The 21,556-nt window shown below is 35.7% G+C and overlaps 1 protein-coding gene across 7 annotated transcripts in view; it reads right to left on the reverse strand.

Moving 5' to 3' along the window:
- AGMO (alkylglycerol monooxygenase) overlaps positions 1-21,556 on the reverse strand; it is a 187,106-nt gene that overhangs the window by 45,125 nt on the left and 120,425 nt on the right. For 2 of the 7 annotated variants that reach the window (XR_010470054.1, XR_010470053.1), the window contains one exon: positions 12,415-12,485. The exons of the other annotated variants lie outside the window; for them this stretch is intronic. The gene's annotated coding sequence lies outside the window, so the exon portion shown is untranslated. The remainder of the gene's footprint in view (positions 1-12,414; positions 12,486-21,556) is intronic. 7 annotated transcript variants of the gene reach the window in all.

Raw genomic sequence — 21,556 nt, forward strand, 5'->3', positions numbered from 1 at the left:
ATAACCTGTATTTGTCCTGCCTTGATATGACATTTTAAAGATACTTATTTAAAATGGTATGAAAATCATACCTATGTTTGAACAAGGTTTATTTCAGCTGCTGTAACTTCATACAGAAAAGCCTGAATCTAATATGCATAGGTAGCACCAGGACCTGACTGGTGTTTCTCCTTTGACTATGCACATCAGCTTCCAACCAGGCCAAGACTATCGACTTATGTTCACGATCTGACAGATGTTATCACAGAACAGTACTCTCTCACCTTTAAAGACGGTTGCTACAAACTTTGCCCTGGGTTTTGTTTCAGTAGTTATAGGATGGAGGCACAGAGTCAGGTTACACCTTCTGAAGGACTTCCTGACATTACAGGTATCCCCAGCAGGAATCTTACAGATTGTTGCTCCCTGACACTCTGCCATGCTGTATGACTGCTATCCACCCCTCACTTGAAAGAGTAATGATTAAATAGTTTTACCTGATCCACAACACCTGTTGGAATGTAGCTCTGAGTAACAAGTCTCCATAATTCAGGTATTTGAAATCAGCTTTGTACCAAGAACATGTGGACAGCAAATTACACTATTCTGACAAAAATATTTTCCTGTGCTATTGATCATTCTGTACAGCTTTGTCTGTCATTAGCACACACATACAGGCTCATACACCCACAAACAGCCCCATCCTCCTCCCATGGGCAAGAATATTTCAGTTTAAATCATGTTTACAGGTCTGGTTATACTGAACACTCATGTATGTAGGGCATATGAATGCTGCCAGTATGCACAGCCATGTGTACCCTTTTTATAGTCATAACTGCAAATCATCTTCTGCACTGAAATAAGTCATCACTCATCAGTTATATGTCATAGTAAAAATCTATCTGTTCTGTCTCTGGGTAATTCCTTCAGAAGCAGCTGCAGCAGAGAGCACTATGTGTCTGAACAACTTGGCTCACATTTGGTGAATCAGGTTTGGTTTTCATTTAAGGAAATTTTTTTTACTCCACAATTTCATTTAAACAAACATTAAAAGCTTTCACAAAATTTCAGTTGCAATAAGTGATCAAAGCTGTGGTTATTTAGGCTCCTTTTTTACAGCATGGTTACAACCACATTAGCAATGGTTTTCATTCTTCTTTTTTTTTTTTAATTGGATAGCACTGTCCCAGTCATCACCCTGTGAGTGACCTCTGCCCCAGCAGTCATGGCAGAACAGTCCAGTCTTTGCCCATTTATCATGTCAGGACATAATTTCAGCCATGATGATGTACTTGCTAAGGTCACGCTGAATATAGATTTTCCCTTTTCTCTTATTCGTTCCTGCATGACTTCCCTTTTCCCACGTAGATCTAAGAACTGTAATAACCTCACCTATTATGATGACTCTATGAGACCATTGTAGGTCTGTTAATACAAAGAATGATTAAATTTTGGTTTACGGACTATTTTGGAATTTCAGCGAAATGGATAAAGCATACCAGTAACATCTAAATCTAAATCATGGACTCAAATGTGTAAGTGTGCTGAGACGGGACTGTCAAATGAAGGAAACAGTTCTGTGGCATTATGAAAACAAACACAGGAACATTATAATAAACAAACAGCAATGTTTTTGTTATAGAGCTTCAGAAGTTATTGTGCTTTCATTCCTTCTTATAAGCAATCTGACTCTTGCAGTCATAAATATGCTCGAATAATAGTGACTTGAGTGAGACTTGTAGGATCTGATCCTTCGGGAATTACTCATGTACATAACGTTAATAATGTATGTAAACTTTTGCAGCACCAAAACCTCAGTTTATACAATATGCACATCACATCGTAAATTGTGTTATGCAAGCATTTCCATTATTTTCACATCTTATTTTCTGTCAGCTTGTTAACGTACATTTTTGTTGATATCTAATTCAGACACTATTTAAAAAAAAAAAAAAGGGCAGACATTCACGTGCAATGAAGTGTATGCGAGGGCTCCCAGGACTCTGCTGGGCTGCAGTTTCCTTGGTTCAGAATGGAAAATATGACTGGGTTAAAAAAAGAAAAATTCATTTGGACTTCAGTCTGGCAAGGTTTGGCAAAATTCCTGGTTTATGCAATTTCTGTTGCCTACTGCTTGTGTTCCAGGTAATGTAATGCTTCAGAATCTTAAAGACTTCTGCTTTAGTAATTATTTTTACAGAATTCTTGAGAATGCCAATTGATTGATTTTAATGTGATTTAGTTCTTACTACTTATAGTATGTCATCTAAGATTAAGTTCAAAATCAGATGGTAATAGAGCTGTTCTGAATAATATATATTTTTTAAGTTTACTCTATATATTTAATTCATGGATCATGTTAAAAAAAAATCAAAAGAAAAAATAATTACCTGCAAAGGTTTGGAACACATGAAAATCTGCTGCCTTTGCTCAGGAAGGTTAGAAAAATATTAAATGTGATACTGAAACTTCATAAAAGCCTGCATTTCCATTTTGAGTCAATTCTATTTATAAGACTTGAGTGGACCAAGCTGATATTATTGAAAATCATATGCAACATCTCAGCTGCTCAATAATTTATTTTATTGAGTCTGCGTTTTTTTTAGCAACTGGCAAAATCCATAAATGCGAGTCGTGGTCGTAATGCAAAATTGTAACTATCCCAACATTTTTTGGGGAAAAGAAAAACAAGCAGTACCTAGACTGTCCTTTAAGGTTTTTTACTACTAAATGACTGCTTGATACAGAAGGTATAAAAAACAGTAAGAAGGAATGATCCTCTGTATTTGGTGCTTACTTTAAGGTATAAAACAATAAGATTATCAAAACATAATTTGACAACTGGAGTCACAGCGACCATGAAACATTACCTTGTGATAACTGGGATAAGAAGAAGGAATAAGAAAGAAAGTAAAACAATAAACTTCCCTTCAACAATGAAGTTTTCAACAGAATTACAGAACTGCTTGTAGGTTTTCAAGGAAAAATTATCTAAAGTAAAAAGGAGTTAAGGAGAGTTCATAGTATTCTAAAAAAACACAATATTAAGGAAGTAAATATTAAAAAAAACCCCAACAACTTACTAACACAGCAAAACAAAAACACTGTCATTATGAAGAATATTAATATATAAGTTGCTCTAAATAATGAACTTTTCCTGATTCCAAACAGAACATGGAATGTACAGGAAATATTTGAAACATACTGTAACAAAAGCTCAAATAAACTCTTTATAAACAGATGTATAGGTATAAAGAAATCTTTATATATACATATGTAAAGCATAACAACTAACACAGTTGCATGAAAAACAAACTGAATAAAACTATGTCCTCATTGGATAAGGCAAGTATGATTCAGGCCTAGTAATATTTTAAATTGCAAGAACAACTAAATACTGAAATACATTGCCTGGGGAATCACCACCACTGAAAGTCTTTGGAATAGGTTAGAAACACATCTGCCAGGACAGCTGTGAGGAAGCATTATTGACCCTGCCCTGGGGAAGGCAGAAGGATTGGAGGCTTTTTCTCTGATTCTTGCAGCCCTGCAGTTCAGTGTCCATTTCTATTAATTCTATCAGTTTGGCACAGTGTTCTGTGCCCTTCAGAGCCCAACCCATCACCTCATCCTGTTTCTATGAACCTCTGGTCTCCATCAGCCTCCCCTCAGCATTACAGTAAGGATGGCCCTGCTCCACCTCCTCAACATCCGATATCCCTGTTGGTATGGAACAGAAAGAACTGGGCACAGGACACAAGAAGGATGTGGTTACACCACAGTCAGGTGCTGAAGAGAATCTCAAGTGAGAAGGAAATCAAGGACGGAGTTGAGTTTCTTCATTGTATTTATAAGGGTAAAGAGGACACGAATGCATGTGGAATGCAGTCATTGGTGTAGTATCACTGTGCACAAAAGGACATTCCATGATGTTCACTGAACAGTGTTCTACTTTTTAAGTATATGATCAAAAGCAGCATTTCTGCTAGAGTAACTATGTCACAATGCTATAAAGTATTTTAAGGTTTTTCAAATTATTATTTTCATGAAGGAAAATTGTAAAAAATCATCAATAAATAAAGAGCTTGCCCACAAAGCTGCCTGAGGAAACTCAAATGTATTAGCTTAGTCACTAAAGCAATATAGCACTGACCGTGCCATGTCAATGTCTTATTCCACCAAGAAAATAAGCCTTGCATTGTGTTGTATTGTGTTTCACATACGTGAAGTGTTGCTTAGTTTTTAAGTTGCATGATTTCCCAATGATAGAATTTTAAAGAGTTGTAATATGTAGCTGAGGGTTCTTAGTCTGTGGGTATTCTTTCAAGAAAAGGCAAGTAACAATAAGTAGATAAATAAAAACCACAATGACTTCTATAATGTTTCTTATTTTGTTTTCAATTTGCAATGCATTTTAGGTGTCCTTGAATCCATAGGAGTACAGTTGGCCAAAACAGCAATTAACTTCTTGACTAATGCAAAAAACAGCATTGGGCTAGAGGGCAATTCCGAAGTTCCTTGCATATCTCTGATCCTGTCATTCATCTGTTGTGCACACTGGTGGCCCTAACACATTTTCACCTAGGAAGACAGTCAAGGCTGAAACTACCAAGTCCCCCTGCGATAAAGCTACTAAACAGCCTAAACTCTTTCTAGCCCTGGAACAGCAGGGCCCTGGAAGCCAACAGAATTTCTTGTCTTGCCTCCCCTTCCCTTACTCTGAGCTCTCTGAGGGACATGGAAAGTGTCTCAAGACAATCAGCCACTCATAAATTTTGGAAGGCAGTCACAGAATCATTACTGTTACTATTTCCTAAATCATTTGCAGCTTGACAACACTCCTACAGTGTCTATAACTCTGCTTAAGTATCTGTAAACCCATAAAAGTTTATTTTATATGGCTGTCTTTGTTGATTTTAGGAAAAGACTTTAATAATCTTATAATCTGAAGACCTAATAACAATGTCACAGCTTCTAACTCCATGTGAAAGCTTCTTATAACTAACACGCACATGTAAAATCTGAAGTACTTTAAATATCCATATTGACCTGTGTACTTACCATAATCTTTACTGCAAACATGCTAGTAAATGAAAATTCACTTTTCTGTTTGAAAAGCAGGTTGTTTAGATACAAATGAAAAAGGTTTTCTTTAAGTTATTTACTATTTCTCTCTATTCTTGTGTGCTTTGAAAAGCTTTTGCGGTACAATCACATACAATCCTTATACAAAATCAGCGACGCATTTTGTGCTGTTGCACAATAGCTACACCTGTCCGTATGTGCCAGTTACACTGTGTTACTGTGCAAATTAGACAATCAATTTCCTAAAAAAATCAGGTGGATTTTTTCCCCCAAATCAGAGAGTAATTTTCACTTTCTTTTTGTAGAAGTGTGATCACTGATGGCTGGTCTATATTGAGTACCAGCATTTTTCACAGAACACAAATTACTGCATTACCAGCAGATATCCGCTAGGAATTAACCATAACAATCTCGACTGCAAACATATAAAATCAAAACAGCAAAGTTTCCTGGAAAATCGATATTTAGAGTCCAAATAAAAAGAAGCCTGCAGTCCTCTAAATCCAGGTTAGCACTACTTCCTTCTTAGTTATGTGTTGGTAAAAAACCAGTTATCAGACATTATGCACAATAATTTGAATGAGATTTGACACCACACATCTTTCTTGCTCAAGGAATCCCCAAACCAGCCAGTTTCTACACATAAAAAACCTTCTATGATTTTTTTTCAGTGAATTCTTCTAGTCTCTTCTTAAGCCTATGTGAACTTTTTGATTTTACAGAATCTTGTGAGAAGTTCCAAGGCCAAAACCACATTAACCACATCCTTGCACCTTATTATTTCTTTTTCCTTTTTTTGGTTTTGCATTCACCACATAACATAATAGGTTCAGTTGCTGTTAAGTAGCCTAGTACTTTTTCATTTGTCTTTCCACACAAGCAGTGCATTACAATCTATATCAATGAAGCAGAGGTCCATCGTGGAACCCGGCAATGCAAACATGTATAAACCACATTATCAGATATTTCTCAGTGCCACATGAGATCACACATGTTCCTCAGCTGTGGACTCCCCATAACTTAAACTGAAAAGAGTGAGAATTTTGTGGCGGGAAAAATAAATAAATAGATAGATAGATAGATAGATAGATAGATAGATAGATAGATAGATAGATAGATAAATGCTAACAATTAAAATGCAATGCACCAAATATTGCTTCAGGGCATTTTTTTTTTTTATAAGGCAATAATACACACCTTTTTCATCTCTGAAGACTAGAGAATGTTCCCCAGTAGACAAATATGCTACTAATATGTTACCATCTCTGGCTGATTTATGCTAACTTCTGTTAGTTTTTATGTCCCATCACTAAACCAAAGCACATGGTTCAGTCTGTGTGTCTACGCACCTGTCAGCAGATTAGTTAAAGCTGATTAAAGGCATATTAAGAGCATCTCAGTATTTCAATATTCTGTTTACTAGGATGTTCTAAAGAAGCAAACCTAATATGTAAGATGAAGTCTGAATTTTATACCTATTTAAATTTACTAATTATCCTGTCTTTGTTGAATATACTGTAGCTGATAGCTATAGCACAAAGCAGTTCTGCAGGAGTAACAGGTCACTTTTTTTTAAAAAAAAACACAAAAATGAGAGGCATGTAGAACAATCATTTTAAGAATCTTGAAGTATGAATCAAAAAGCCTAAATTGAGAATGCAATGACTTTTTAAAATTTAAGAGTATTCCTGGTTGAATACCTCAAGACAAGACCAATATATCCACAAAAATAAAAATAAAGTTGTTGGACAGATAAGCCAGTGAGTATTCAGTAAGAAAGTAGTGTTGTCAAGCAGACTAAGAATTAGGCAGGAGCAGTAACAAGAAAAATAATAAACAGTCATGAGATCAAATTAAATAGGCAAAATGGTAAATCAATTATTCAGTATTAGTTCACTTAGAGACTAAAAAAAAATAAGACATTTGCAGTTTTTTAAACAAATGGGATAAAAGTGTTTCTTTTACAAGACCCTAAAAATATTTAAATTTTAATAAAGATTTTTCAAGGATTTTGCTTTCTCAATGATAATATAGGCAAAACAAACCTGCAGTGCCAAATACTATATCAAGAAGCATCAAAATATCTGTAAGTGCTAGCACTTTGTGACCCCACCTCTATTTCTGTATTTCTGATAGGAAAAAACAAATTTAAAAGATTTGGGAAGAAAGTCTAGAGGCAAGAAAAAGGATGAGTGATGATCTGGCTTAGCATTATGAAGACAAATACTAATTAATTTTTAATGTGCTTCCCACGATACACATTGTATACTATATTCTTCGATACATATCACATTGTTGCATGTGTTTTACTACATATGTTCCACAAATGTATATTTTGTTTTTATTGATATATGTGTGAACACATAGGTATTCATTCAATTTCTAAGTTTATGTCTGTGTTCTCTTATTTTCTCTGTTTCTTTAAAAAAGTGAAATTTCATGACAGATAACATTCTTTGGTATTCATTTCAGCAGGGAGCAAATAGCCATGAATGACCTTCTTGTCTGTACCTTTGATTTTTAAAACGTTTCTTGGCGCTTTAACAAATGGTTCACCACACTTCAACTGAAGGGGAAGAAGATGTCAGTGACTTGATGGATGGTTTTTACTACAACTAGGAGTAGAAAGAAGACATTTAGCACCATGTATTCTCATTCTTTGTTTTATAATCCCACTGAATATGTACAATCAAATTGCTAGAATATGCTGCTAAGAATATAGTTAAATCTTTCTGTTTGAAATCTCTAAGATTAAGTTTATTAAAAGACGCATAGTATTTTCCCTGAAAAGTTTATAAGAAAGAAAATCTGAAAATATTTAGCTCCTAAATCTTTATTGGAATTTGCTTTTTGTCTTTTATACAAGAATGTCTCAAAGCTCTCTGACAATGTTGAGAGTACACAGAATCAACAACAAGAAAATAGTTACTGACAGAAAGAGTTTTATATAAAGAATAGTCATTAAACTTGTGTACACTAAATTAAAAAAAAAAATCAAGTTTATAACAATTATGTCAGCTAATTGCTATAATACATGTACATTGTGTGAATGGAAAGAGTGGCTTTGATTTGCTGTGGAATGACCGTCTAGTAGTTGGAGGAATTTCTTTTACGTTAGATCAACTCGTTCAATTTTTAATCCACTGCTGGTTTCCCACATCCTTTTGCAACTAGTACATGATAATAGGAGATTACAGATGGACTTAGATAAGTCACTTGGGGCCAACTCCAATAAAAGACTTTGATGCCCTAAATTAGATGCTACTACACAAAACCATACTCAACAATCCCTCACAGAGAAGTCTATGCCTTTTTTTTTTTTTTTTTTTCATTTTCAGGGCTGAAACCATATCTGCTGTTATATGGTTGGCATCAGTACATTTGAAATGTCTCATCTTTCTACAAGGTACCTCAGGAATTTCCAGAAAAAAAAAAAAATACAGGACTTTCACAGAAGTGCTGTGTTACTAGAATAAAAGATTGAGCATTGCAGTATAGTCAAACCAGTACTCATATGCAAAGTACATTTAAAAAAGTCAGAAAATGGACAAATGAAAATGTACTAATTCTACTTTCCTATATGAGGAGGGTTACATTCTCTGCTCCACCCCCTGGCTTTCTCAGCAAAAAAGTCTTTGCACAGCTTCTTTCTGTCCTCTTTGTAACTTGTTTAGTCAGTTCTACCTGGGCAAGTCAGGTGGACACAGACATAGCACACCACAACGGTGATATAACGGCCACCTGCAGTTCACAAAAAAGAGACCCATTACAAGTTTGCAACCCAGCCTAAATACACGATTTAAGGCATTCTAATAAAACATTTGGCAAAGGCAGCCCCATTTTCAGAGGTTAAATAAATGAATTTGCCTATCTTTGACACCATGTTGCCAAAGTAAGGTGGGCATATAGCTACCCGCATCACTGTCTTGCCATCATCCTTTTACATTCAGGAATACTCCTCCTTCACTACCCTTTGCATTTTGCTGCTTGTGGAAAGTGCAGGCATTATTTTAGCTTGCCCTTCTGTGCTCTCCACTTTTTCTTTTCAACTCATGTAACAAGCACTACGATTTTAATGTTCATTTTCTGTTGGATTACAAACATTGTCTTTCTTCTGGAATTTTTTTCACACTTTTTTTTTTTCCTTCTCTTTTTTCCTTTAGTGGTCTGTTCTACAGCTCCTCGCCCTTTTGTATCCATCTCCTAACTGTAGCTAGCTCAAATTTATTTTATAAATGGCTCCTTTTATTGAATTTTTTTTTCTCTGAATATCCATTCTCCACTGATTTCTCTCTCTTTTCTGTCCTTCTCAGCTCAGTTTACTACAGGTCAGCCAACCCTTCCATTTCATTCAGCAGATTATGTCTTTTTAAAGAATCACACTGCAGCAGTATTATGGTGATGTTAGGTCTCAGATGACTGGTGTAACTAGAGGCAAATTCTTGAATTCTGCTATTCTACCTTTTCAGTTTGGCAATCTGTTTCAATCTTTCTGGCATGGACATAAACAGTGTACATTTACAGAAATATTTTCCAAATTATCTCACATTAATACAGAAATTTGTACTTTCAATATGTAGGATGTCCTAAGTATCATAGTGTCAAAACCATTATCATTATTTTTTTATTTGGTAAATCAATTTACTAATCTAAAGTTCCGAATTTCCAATCTATAAAACAAATGGTGGCATGGGCATTTAGAGATAAAACAAATGGGGAAAAATACCATTTGCTTTCCAAAAAATTATATTTTCCACTTAGATCAGGAAAGCAAAAGACATAAGACCTTTGTCTCCATGGCCTCACTGTAACTTTAGTTCAATGGGATTCCAAGGAATATGGGAAGATTTATTAATCCCCCAAGGCCTGTAAACTGGCTATTTTTCCCTTCTTCAGCCTCTCTTGTAGGCGGGGTTCTTCATTTTCTAAAATCCTCTTAAGAGCTGAGGCAGTGGAATTTTAGGCTTCAGACTTAATAAAAGAATTCTTTTCCCTTGGGCATGCAGCACTGGGAAAAGGTATAAGAAAGTTGAAATCCAAAACGAATAGAATAATTTCACATTTTTTTTATTATTATCTAGTTCAGGTGACTAGAGAACACTGACAGTTAAGTCAATAACATGGCTTCAATACAAAAATAAGCGTATTTCAGCTATCAAGGTGTATACTATCTCACGAATGAGATTTTAATTTAAAATGACAATTTACTTCCATACTGCCAAAGTGTATTGAAAAGATTTATTTATACACCTAATGAACCATAACTTACAGAGCTGTATAGGAGTATATTACTCTGTGGAGGTCCTATGAGTTCCACATTCCTATTTAATTTTTACTGTACTGAATGGCAATTAATTCTGGTAATTTACTTCAACAGCTTTCTGTCAGGCAGCCAGGTGTAATCTACAGAATACACAGAAAAGCTACAACAGAAAACATGATTGAAAAGGCAACAATATGAAGCGTGTTTATTTATTTTTTTTTCCCATGGACTTATGCCTAGATTAAACTGATTTAGACACATAAATGGCAGGGGATTTATTAGGCAGATCCAAGAAAATTCAACACTTTAAGAGATTCAAGTTCAGTGGCTATCATTCTGTGCTTGAAGTTAGCTGTACATGTAAAACTGCAAGTAAAGTTAGTTACTAATAGTAGTAAAATTCAGGGTTTATATTTGGCTGTCTGGTTAGTGCTTAGTCATTGGCTATTAACTGGTAAACTTTCAATATACAGGTTCCCTCCCTTAATATGCATAGCAGCTATTCATTTTGGAGTTAAGACAGTAGTCTAGACAAACCACAAGACAGATCTAGTGCCTAGTATTTTGTAATTGGGCTACTTCTACCTCAATGGAACTTGCAAAGCATCTATATACTTTATTGCGAGATTTCACTCCAAAGACGATTCAGTAGATGTATGCAGCTGCATTATTTCCTCTTCAGAAAATTTGCTCTAATCTATAAAATCATACTCCAACTCCCTGCTCAAAGCTTCCATCAAATGACTCCATCAGGGCAGAAAGCTTGAATTTGTCTCAGTGGTGATGCAAAATTCTTCAGCAGGGGAATGCTGACTTAACGCCTCTACTTGAGGCCATGAATTCTCAGCATGTGTCCCTGGGCTGTTATCTATGATTCTTTCCTATCCTCCCAATATAAATTCAGCTATACATTCTCCTCCCAGCTGCTAGCTTCCATTTCTAGCCTCATACAGAGATGCAAGGGTTCCATTATAACAATGCTCTCTAATACTATCTGAATGATCCCACAGTGATTTCCAGGACAAAGCACAGTGCGTACTGGCTTTCAGGGCTTCTCCCTCTTTACCACAGCAAAGTGTCTACAGCATGGCCCAGAACAGGGACCAGTGTTACGGAGGTCACAGATCCCTCCTCACAAATTCTTAATGTATCTTTGGCTGAAAATCATGTACTTAGGTAGAATAGTGCCTATTAACATATAATTCAAAAACTCATTTTGGGTAGCCTTAGAGGCTAGATCAGGGTTTCAATAAGTGAAGTGTTATAAACAAGCCTTAAAGTGTCTTTTCTTCTCATGAGCTGCTGTGAGCAGCTGAAACCAGGACATGAGCTTATAACATAAAATGACAAACAAGAACAAAGAGAGACGGGAAATTGTGAGGTATGCTTATGGTACATGCCCTAGGCTAGCAGCCATCTAAATGTTTTTGTTTGGCTCTCCCTCTAACACACTGGTTCTTGTCTTTCAGAAGCGCTGAAAGCAGCAGATCCTCAGAAAGGATTTAAGGGAGACATTAGTAAATAGTAACTGAAGAGATCAGTTCAATGAAATAAAGCAGTAACCTGATAGGATGAACACTTCAACAACCAGGCACAGACTCAAGATCGATCACCCTGATGAAACAAGGGAGGTGATGGGAGACTAACTCCCTGCAGTCAGGAGCACAGAGTATGAAAGTGAGAATTTGAAGGGAAGACCTAAAGATTAAGACAAGAAATCTGAACTCATTAGGACTGGAGTTCGTAGAAGTTCAAGAAAAGAATGGGATGATCACAAGTTATCTGGCAGGCATTTTATGTTGCAGTTTGTTCCATTTGGAGAAAAGAGGAAAAAAAAAAACCAACCAACAAACATTTGAGGATCTTTTTTTAAACTGCATTTGGTGACTGGTTTGTGGGACCACAAGTATGAAGGGCACATCAAGCTAATAGGAGTGTTTTTCTTCCTCTCACATTCTCCCTTCAACCTTTTAAGAAAATAAGGCTATCAACACCACAGGAAATTAACACTAATTTATGTACACTTTACAGCTGAAATCATCTGCTGAATATACTTAATTACAAACACTCTTGCTTTAATACATTACATTTGTAGGGATAACTTCCATGATGACACATCTCAGTCCAGATTCACTGAAGCTGGTTAAACACAGTCTACCTAAAGATGGAACAGATAAATATGCTTTACAAGGCAGGGGAGATTCCTGGTAGAAATGAGTAAAGCAGAAATGATCATAAGTGTTAATGCAACCCCTAAAATGGCAAAAAATTTATTTCCTCTGATATTTACACTCCACTCCTCTGAAATGACTGGGAATTATCCAGGACCAGCCAGGGTCAGAACCTAGGTTCTACTGACTTCAAGCACTATGCAGTCTCCAAGTCTGGTTAAATTTAGTTTATGTCTGAATTTGGAATAACAGAGGACAGGGGAATTTCAGTTTCAGAGTTCTTGTCAGACTTGGCCCACTTAATCCTTTAATTGGATGTTGAACTTTCTAAGTATAAAAACAGAAACCCTACATACCTCTCATATCGGAACATATGAGAAAAATAGCATGTGTATAAAATTGATAAAAATCAGGAGACTTAGCTTTAGAAAATATTTTTAAAGTATAGAAAAGTGTTCACAGAGAGTTTTGTTCATTTTTTTCTGTAGAAAACAGAATCCAGAAATATTTAGTTATTATTTTATGCTTACATGGCTGGTTCAGCTGACAACATTTAATGAGCTTCCCAATATTTATTTCAAAGTAGTGCTTTACAGCTTGAAACGAACACCAGTGCTGGCAGGTGTCAAGATTCAACAGCAATTTACTTTCAGAGCAATGATGCAAATTACACACTTGAATTCTACAAAGAAAAGAGCAGTAGTAAAATATGTAGCGACAGTACTATGAAGTCTGCAAGAAGTGTGACGGATCAGCTTCCTGATATATCTGGTTTACCTAGTGCAACAAAATCTAGTACTCAGTGCAGAGTGTACTTAAATTTAGCTATGGAATTTAGCTTAAAAAAAATCACTGTTTCTTCCTATTTCCACAGCCTGAGTATTTTGCTCTGATGCAACATTTCTCTACATTCTTTTTACTAAATTAAATGCTGAATAGGAACTCTTCCAACCCCAGCACAAGTTCACTCAATCTCAAAATGACACAACAGAAATCAGTGAAACACACAATTCCCTTAGTTAGTTAAGAACAATGTTAAGAGAAAGTTAAGGACTTATTTAAAAATAAAAGCTAGTACAAAATTTAGATGTCTGTATCATCATTAATTGATTTTTTTAAATTAAAACAAGATTTTTTTCATGTGAAAATTAATTCTAGAAATACTGCTTTGAAAAAGTATCGTCTATATAAGTTATTTGAAATTTGCTCTACTAACCCTAAACAAAAATAGAAAACACAGATTTAATAAAAATAAAGACCAATGGCAATCAGGAAAGATCAATAAGTAAATTCAGATATATAAAATCTTCTCCATAAACAATTTTCAGACCAGTAAGGTAACTATTTTGCGTAAGAGCTCAGGTTAGTGGAAAGGAAAACACAGACTACAAAAAGATTTAAAACACATGCTTAACTTCATGCACCTAAATAGTCCCATTAATGTAAAGTTAAGCATGTGTGCATGTCTTTGTAGAATAATACTCAAGTGATAGCCCTTTGATGAATGTTTCTTCCTGTGTTAGCAGGGAACGGTGTTTGATCAGGCCAGCATGGGGTTAAGCACCCTTTATCTTTTACCTCTCCACTTAGAGGACTCTACTGTCTTGGTGGGGGTGAGGATGAGAGAAGCTGCATCCAGCCCTGATGGTACATAGTACAAACCAGGTTATTTTAAGAAAAGGAGCCTCTAAACCAGCTGAAACTGAAGGTCTAATTGTAGGATTTGTATCCTGCAGGTTCCTGAGCTGCTTTGGATTGTGGACAAATTCCTGATCAGATGTTTCAAACTTTTTTTTTTTTCATAAATTATATGTAGTGCTTAATATGGAAGTAGCTCTGCCAATTTCCAGATTAAACTTGTTGTGCTAAGAACATACCAATAATTTTATTTTCTGTTCCACTGTATGATAAGAGGTCCATTTGTGTACAGACCCATACATTTTTTTTGGATCTTCACAGCAACAGCAGTGATTAAAAAACAGCCACATAATATACCACACTGAACAGCTGCTGAGCTCTAATTATACATTCCTGGCTTCAAGTTTCTTCAGGCATGTTACTACAGTAAGGCTAGTTCAAGCATCTCCATGACGGGAGAAGTATATCACAGCAGACCACAAAGTTTTGTGCAAAATGAAAACGAGAATGTAGGGAACTGTTTCCTTCGACAGAGTAACTTCCAATTGCTTAAGGCCTTTCACAGTGTAATTCTAGAGGCTCTTCACAAACACAGTAGTCATACCTAATAAACGCATTATAATGTGGGCATTCTTGGATGCATTTTCCACTCGGTTAAACCAACATAAATAGGGATTCTGTCATTTGCCTCAGCAGTCACTAATTTAGGAATAGGCAGGAACGGATCCTCCAAGTTCCTATTCTTATTTTAGAAGTAGTTGAAGGGGCTGGAATTTTTCCCACCATTTCTATTGCAATATATTTTGTTACACTTGTTCCAAACAAAAGTTTATAACTGCATATAAGTATTGCATTATGGACTGCCCTAGAAAGACATGTAACTTGACTGTATATGCCACAAGGATGTAACCACACATGCTTCCTAAAATGAAAAAGAATTCAAAACATATGAAATATATCAGGAGAGAATATAAAAGAGAATTTAACAGAAGGAGAAAGGAATTCACTGTAGAACTTTTGGTGAAGAAAACCAATTGAAGATTATTAATGGCTGCAAATATCCAGTGGCTGTGAAAAATGTTGTCAAAAGCTAAACTGATGCAGAACAGAAACAAAATAGAAAGCTGAGAAGTTCTGTGAAAAATCTATTTCTTATTCTTTTTCCTAAATGCTGTTTTAATATTCCATATATTGTTTTAACAAAGAGTGGATTGGGTGTATTCAAATAAGGAATTGTATTAAAACTAACAACTGACTCATTATACATCACTTACGCTGTAGCATCCCTAAATTAACAGTTTGTGATGGCTTTGCGTATTCCTAACTTTACCGCTAACACCCCTTCCAGTTTTTATTATCACCTCGTTATTCCCATTCTTCCTTCATGATGTTATGGTGACTAAGAAATATGTGACTAGAAAATAGTAGCCTTTCATACTTCAATCCCCTGACTTCCCCTGGGGGAATGGATTACTGCATCATAATACTGGTATCTGTTAGTTAATGCTGCGGGCTTCACTCAGCTTCAAAGAAAAGATATTAAAGGCTCGTTTTCCACTACAAGGCAGGTGTATTTTTATTAGCTCTTTTTCAAAATTGCTATGACTTCACTCGTGGATATCCCGCCAACAGTCATTATTGAAAGCTGGACTATAATTGCTAAGGAACATGCAATGTCTGAAGCACTAAACCAGTGTTACTGCAATCCCCCAACAATTGACTGAAACCAAGTGTTACATCATTAAAGCTGAATTACAACACACCCATGGTGTGTTTTCCATGTGTGCTATTTTAAACAATAGTAGAGAAAAATCTGGCTATAAATTCACAGATCCCCAATTTGTTCAAAATTCATGAACAATGAGGGCTGTCTGACAGGTTCTGTTGGCTCTATTTTAGTCAGAAATGTCACGCACCATAATTAAATGTCTGTTTGGCTTTTATTGGAGATGGAAATGCTAGCTTTAGTTATAAATTTAAACAACCTGTCACAAGGGGAGACTCCACATTTGTATAGTTTAGGCAAGTTTAGCAATTGTGATTGCTCCAGGAAAGACAAATAAACTAATGGAAACTGTTCTATTTCTTAATTGGCTTTGCATTGGAAAAAAAAAAAAAAAAAGAGCTAATGTGGTTATGGTATAGCTTTCATCTGGTTCAGACAAAGCTCTTCACTTTGGTAGCTAAAGTTAGTGTACCAGTATTTTCCATTGCTGTTGCTTAATTTTCACACAGAAATTAACTGAAGACTCCAGTGATCACAGCTTCTAGGTTAAGAGAAGATGCCACTGACAAGTGGCAACAGTCTTCCAGAAAAATGTTTAGTTCAATTTGGCGCAGCTTGCCCTGATGTTGTCCAAGTGGAAATATTCTGCCATCACACTGGTATGCAGAGGCTATTATAGTTTAAGCAAATCCTGCAATTTTTCTACTCAGCTTCAGAAATTTTACTGTGCCCAGATTCCAGCGGAAAATATTTGATCACTCATATGCTTGGACAGAAATCTGTCACCTGGAATAGAAATCAGGGTAAACCTGCCAGCATCCTTATGCAGACAGGCTCTGCAAATATATACTAGGCAAGATCTCTGCCAAATAACTTGTGTCTGGCCAATACCACCTTTCAAATAGTCTGTGAATACCAGTTGCCAATAAAGATTCATTATAACATGTATAGGTAAATATTATTTTAGCTTTTGCATCTACAGTTTTAAGCTTACACAGTAGCAATTCATTTGCTCTCCACATATTACTTGTCTGCAAGTTTCTGTGCAGTAGCCAATCACAATATTCACACTTCTCACTAGCACCTAAACAATATTCTTCTTTTACTTAAAATAGATCACTGTCAGATGCAAGCATTTTCAAGTTATGTTTTTCACTAACACACAAAGTACATACTATGGCTATTTTAAATAGTAATATCACATGTGAAACTTCACAGTAGATGTTATAATAATCTATGTCTTTTCCTGATGCACTGCTTTTCAAGAAACTAATCATTTCAGATGGGTTCTATAATCTTTGAACAGAAGTCAATGTATAATGTCTTCTAGTTCAGCAAATGTAATCATTTATTCAATTAATGCAAAAAATAATATTATCTCTACATTTCTTATACTGAAATTTTAAAGCCATTCCCTCAGGCATGGTAGATCCACCAGGATAGTACCAAATAATGCTCTAGGTTACAGTCGTTAAAAAAATAAAAGGATTTTAGAAGGGAGCATGTGCCACTCTCTCCATAAGCGTTTGCTTATACATCTTCATTTCCTCGTTTAGAAAAAGTCCAGCAACTCAGATTATCTCTGAATGCTATTTACTTTACCAAAATTTCACCAAACTTGCTGTTGTGAAACTTCTCCAATTTGTAATTTTCACTTCCATTTTACCACTATTTTCACCTATTAGAACTACATAGGAACAATCTAGTGAACAGCTATTAACGTGTGATTCCTAAAAATATGTGATAGCAACAGCGTTTAGCATTAACTTTTTTTCCATAACATTTTCCCATTTACCTGACAAACCAGGTTGCTTTCTCTTCGCCTTCCTTTTCTTCTGTTACATTCTTTTTTTCCCCTCACTCTTCCCATCACAAAGTCTTCCAGTGACCTTATGTCTTGCTAGTACTTCAGTTATTTGAAGCTCTCTCCTGAAAGCTTTCCTTATTTTTGCTCATATGTTACTTCAACTTTTCTATGAGGTTTGTTATTTCCTTCTTTCTAGAAATGTTCATAAATTCTAAGTTTTATTTTAGAGCGTCCTTTTCCAGATGAAGAGAGCTAATAAATGAAGTTTTGCCCAGATTACAGGCAAGTGTCCATATGCCCTTGTGTGCACCAGCCAGGACAAGTAATGGCAAACATTTTACTCCTTTCTAGCACTGTGATCTCCAGTTCTTCTGGCTAGTAATTTGTCACAAGCATTGTTTACCAAATCCTCAACACTACTTCAATTTATTCTTACATTTGCAGAAGACATTCGTGGCTGAAAAATTGTTATATCATAAATAAATATTCCGTCCATTCTTTCCAACAGTAGTAAACTCTGTTTGTAGTATCAGAGCACTCTGTTACAGCATGAGAAGGCATCACATTTGGTCCTAGTTGCCAGCAATTTCATTTTCATGTACTCCAAAACAAACAAACAAACAAACAAACAAATAACTCTAATCACTGTGATCTCAATGAGGATATATTAATCTGTTGTGTATTTGGACATTTTTCTTTAAATAAGGGATATTTCAGCATTTTTTTATTTTACTGAAAAGATCTATTGTGTATATCTTGTATAAATAAAATATATTTTATGCTACTATGTAGGTCTCAGTAGATACATCAAGTTTCTATGCCATCACACTCAGCTCAGATACACCAAGTTTTTGTGCAAGCTCTGTCCTTGTTCTGCTTTTGTATTCCTCTAGATATTATTACCTCCAGCAGAAATTCTATCATCTTTATGCAGATCCTGCTTTCTTCTCCAAATCCCATCCCTCTCCCCCCACTAAATAAAATGTAGCTTTCCTAACATTATTGTGTGTTTGATTGTCAGCTTGGGTTAAATGTAGTTTAAATTATTTATCTCCTCTGTTTCCAACTAAATTTTGCCTCCTCCTTTCCCTATAACTCTAGATATCATCATTGCTGCTTGTATATCACCTTCAATTCCCACGTCTACTGAGATTTCCCACATCCACATGTGTGGATTCTTTCCTAACAACATACCTGAGATTAGTTTTACTCATTCACACATCTAGGATTCTCATACAGGCCCTTGTCTTCTTGTATTTCAAATATGGAAATTCTCTGGGTCAGAACCTTTCTACCTCACTGACGTTTAGTCAGAATACTACTGAAATAAATTAGTGTCTTTGACTGTCCCTTTGGCTACGTCATTTCTCTCTATGTACATCTGCTTTGGTTCTCTTTTGAAAAGTAAGGGAACTTTCAACATTTTAAGGATCTTTTCAGAGTACCCCTCTGTTCCCTGAGCTAATCCTGTTAGCTCCCATTATCAACATGCTCAGTTTTTATAAAAATATTTTGTGAATGCTCCTCCAATGATCCTAATGCTTGTCCACATTCATCTGCTGCCTTTTATCCCTAGGAGCAAGACTATCATTTTGTTGTGGGACCTGACAGTGCCTTGCAAAACTGCTACGGTATCTGGTTGCCAACTAGTTTGACTTCAGAGTTAGTAAAGGAAATATTTAATCTTAAGCAGTACACTGCAAACTGTTTTTGTAGTGATGAAATATTCTACTACTTGCAGTTCATCTTCTCATTAGTACATTAACACGCTGATTTCCTACGGTAGAGCGAAGGCACAGCAAGGTGCTTCAGCACGTCCTTAATACAATGAAGGTCAAAATGCTCAAATGTTAACAATATGATCCATAGAACACTAAACAAACTTTTGGAAAGTATTTTTCTCTCTAAATATTTTGAATCAGAAATAAGATCCATTTTCATACTTGAAGAGCATTTAAAGAAAAACAACTCTGAAGAATATTTTAGAAGTGTTTTTTCTTAGTGTGTAGCACCTGTAAATTTAATATAACTGTTTGCATTATGAAAGGGATTTATTTACATTGATGACTCCACAGTTTCTCTCAGTTGTAACAGTAAGAGCAAAACAGGAAAGCAAGTCACTGAACTATCACATTTCATCTAGTAACAAGGCAATCTATTCTGTTCAGCAACATACTTCAAAGTGCATATCCAACCAGAATTTTTCAATTTTTTAGCTCCCATTAAAATAAAACAATGAGGTGTTTCATGTAATGCTAAGTGATATTTTTAAGCTAAGCAGTATGAAAATACTGGATAAGAATGAGCTCCAGAGAGCTGGCATTCCTTAAAAAATACCATACATGAATAGTTACACATGCATAATTATATAATTACACTTGATGGCAGCAATAGCACATAGAGAAGACTATTAATAGCACATAAAATCTGCAGAAATCTTATGAAGACAAATATCCTCCAAAAGTACGAAAAGGTGGCACTTGGTGCAGAATATATTTTACTTTTACATTTCAGCATGACAATTACCATGAAAGAAAGGATCAAAGTCAAATGGCACAGCTGGCAGCTTGAGAATAATTTAAGAGGTGTACTGGCAATAGCTTTTTGGTTTCAGTAAGATGGACTGCATTAACTGTAATAGGGAAACGATGGTGGAGAAAAGTCATCCAGCATTCTTGCCTGGCATTAGTACAGCATTAGCTGAACAGCAGTTTTGATGACTTCATACCAGTTTTAAAGGAGAAAACTTCTGCAAATGAGTATGAACAACAGCGATGTCTCCTCTGCAGTTTGGGACAAAACAATAAGCCGACATCACATTTAAGCTTAAATCATAAATTCATGAGCACTTCGGAAATAAGATTAGCATATGTCTATAGTATATCCAACCATGGTTACTCATCATTGTCCCCAAACTACAAAGAGATAATCCGTCTGACTAAATACTTCAGAAATCAGGGCAGCTGGGCTGGAAGGATGTAATATAAGATGTGCAGATAATGCTGTATAAACCCAAGGCTCTTCTCCTATTTCCCATTCTCACTGCAAAGTTTGAATTTTACTGTATTGCAGCAGTGTGATCACAGAAGTAAGTTCTTATCATTCAGTTCCTTTAGAAATGAATTAATAAAAGGAGTCTAGGAGAACATACAGATCGTCCTTACTTTTCCATCCTTACCCCAACTCTCTCCCAGATCATAACTTGTAACCCTTGGATCAGCTGTGTCCCACATGGACTGGAGATGGCCTCTTGTGTCTGCATCCAAGCCCCATGCCATTTCCTTCAACTCCATTTTTAACCTGGCTAATATTTGAACACACATACACTGTCCAACAAAGAATAATGTTGCATTTGATAATACACTTGACAGTCACCAGTTTCTAAGTCCTTCCCTCAAAGAACACCATGCCCTGAACCAAAGGCAAAAGTGTGACCTGTCTTAGATGAGTTTTCATACAAACAGACATTCAGTAGAAGACCAACCATTTTTTGTTTTGAAAGCTATTAAGCATAGTTTCAGTTTCTTAGCAATTAAGCTAACAACACAGTCCCCTTTCAAACACAATTTTCCAAAGATTATTTGCATTCTAAGGGCTTTGCCTAAGCCAATAGGCAAACATTTGCCCATGCACTAACAGTTCTGAAAATCAGAATCTCTGCTGCCAAATTTATTGTGGGTTCTCTGAAATTACTGGCATATATGCCCTAATATGCACAGTCTAACACATGCAGATTTTACAGCTGCAGTATCTTTTGCGTGAAGTTTAATACCATGGATTACTGTACATTATAAAGCAAAATAAAAGCATGAAGACCACGTAATTTGATCTCCACAAAGATCAAAATAAAACAGCAGAGGATGTGAAGTAGTTGGTTGGGCAGATTT

Source organism: Columba livia, chromosome 2 (assembly GCF_036013475.1).
Source record: "Columba livia isolate bColLiv1 breed racing homer chromosome 2, bColLiv1.pat.W.v2, whole genome shotgun sequence".
NCBI lineage: Eukaryota > Metazoa > Chordata > Aves > Columbiformes > Columbidae > Columba > Columba livia.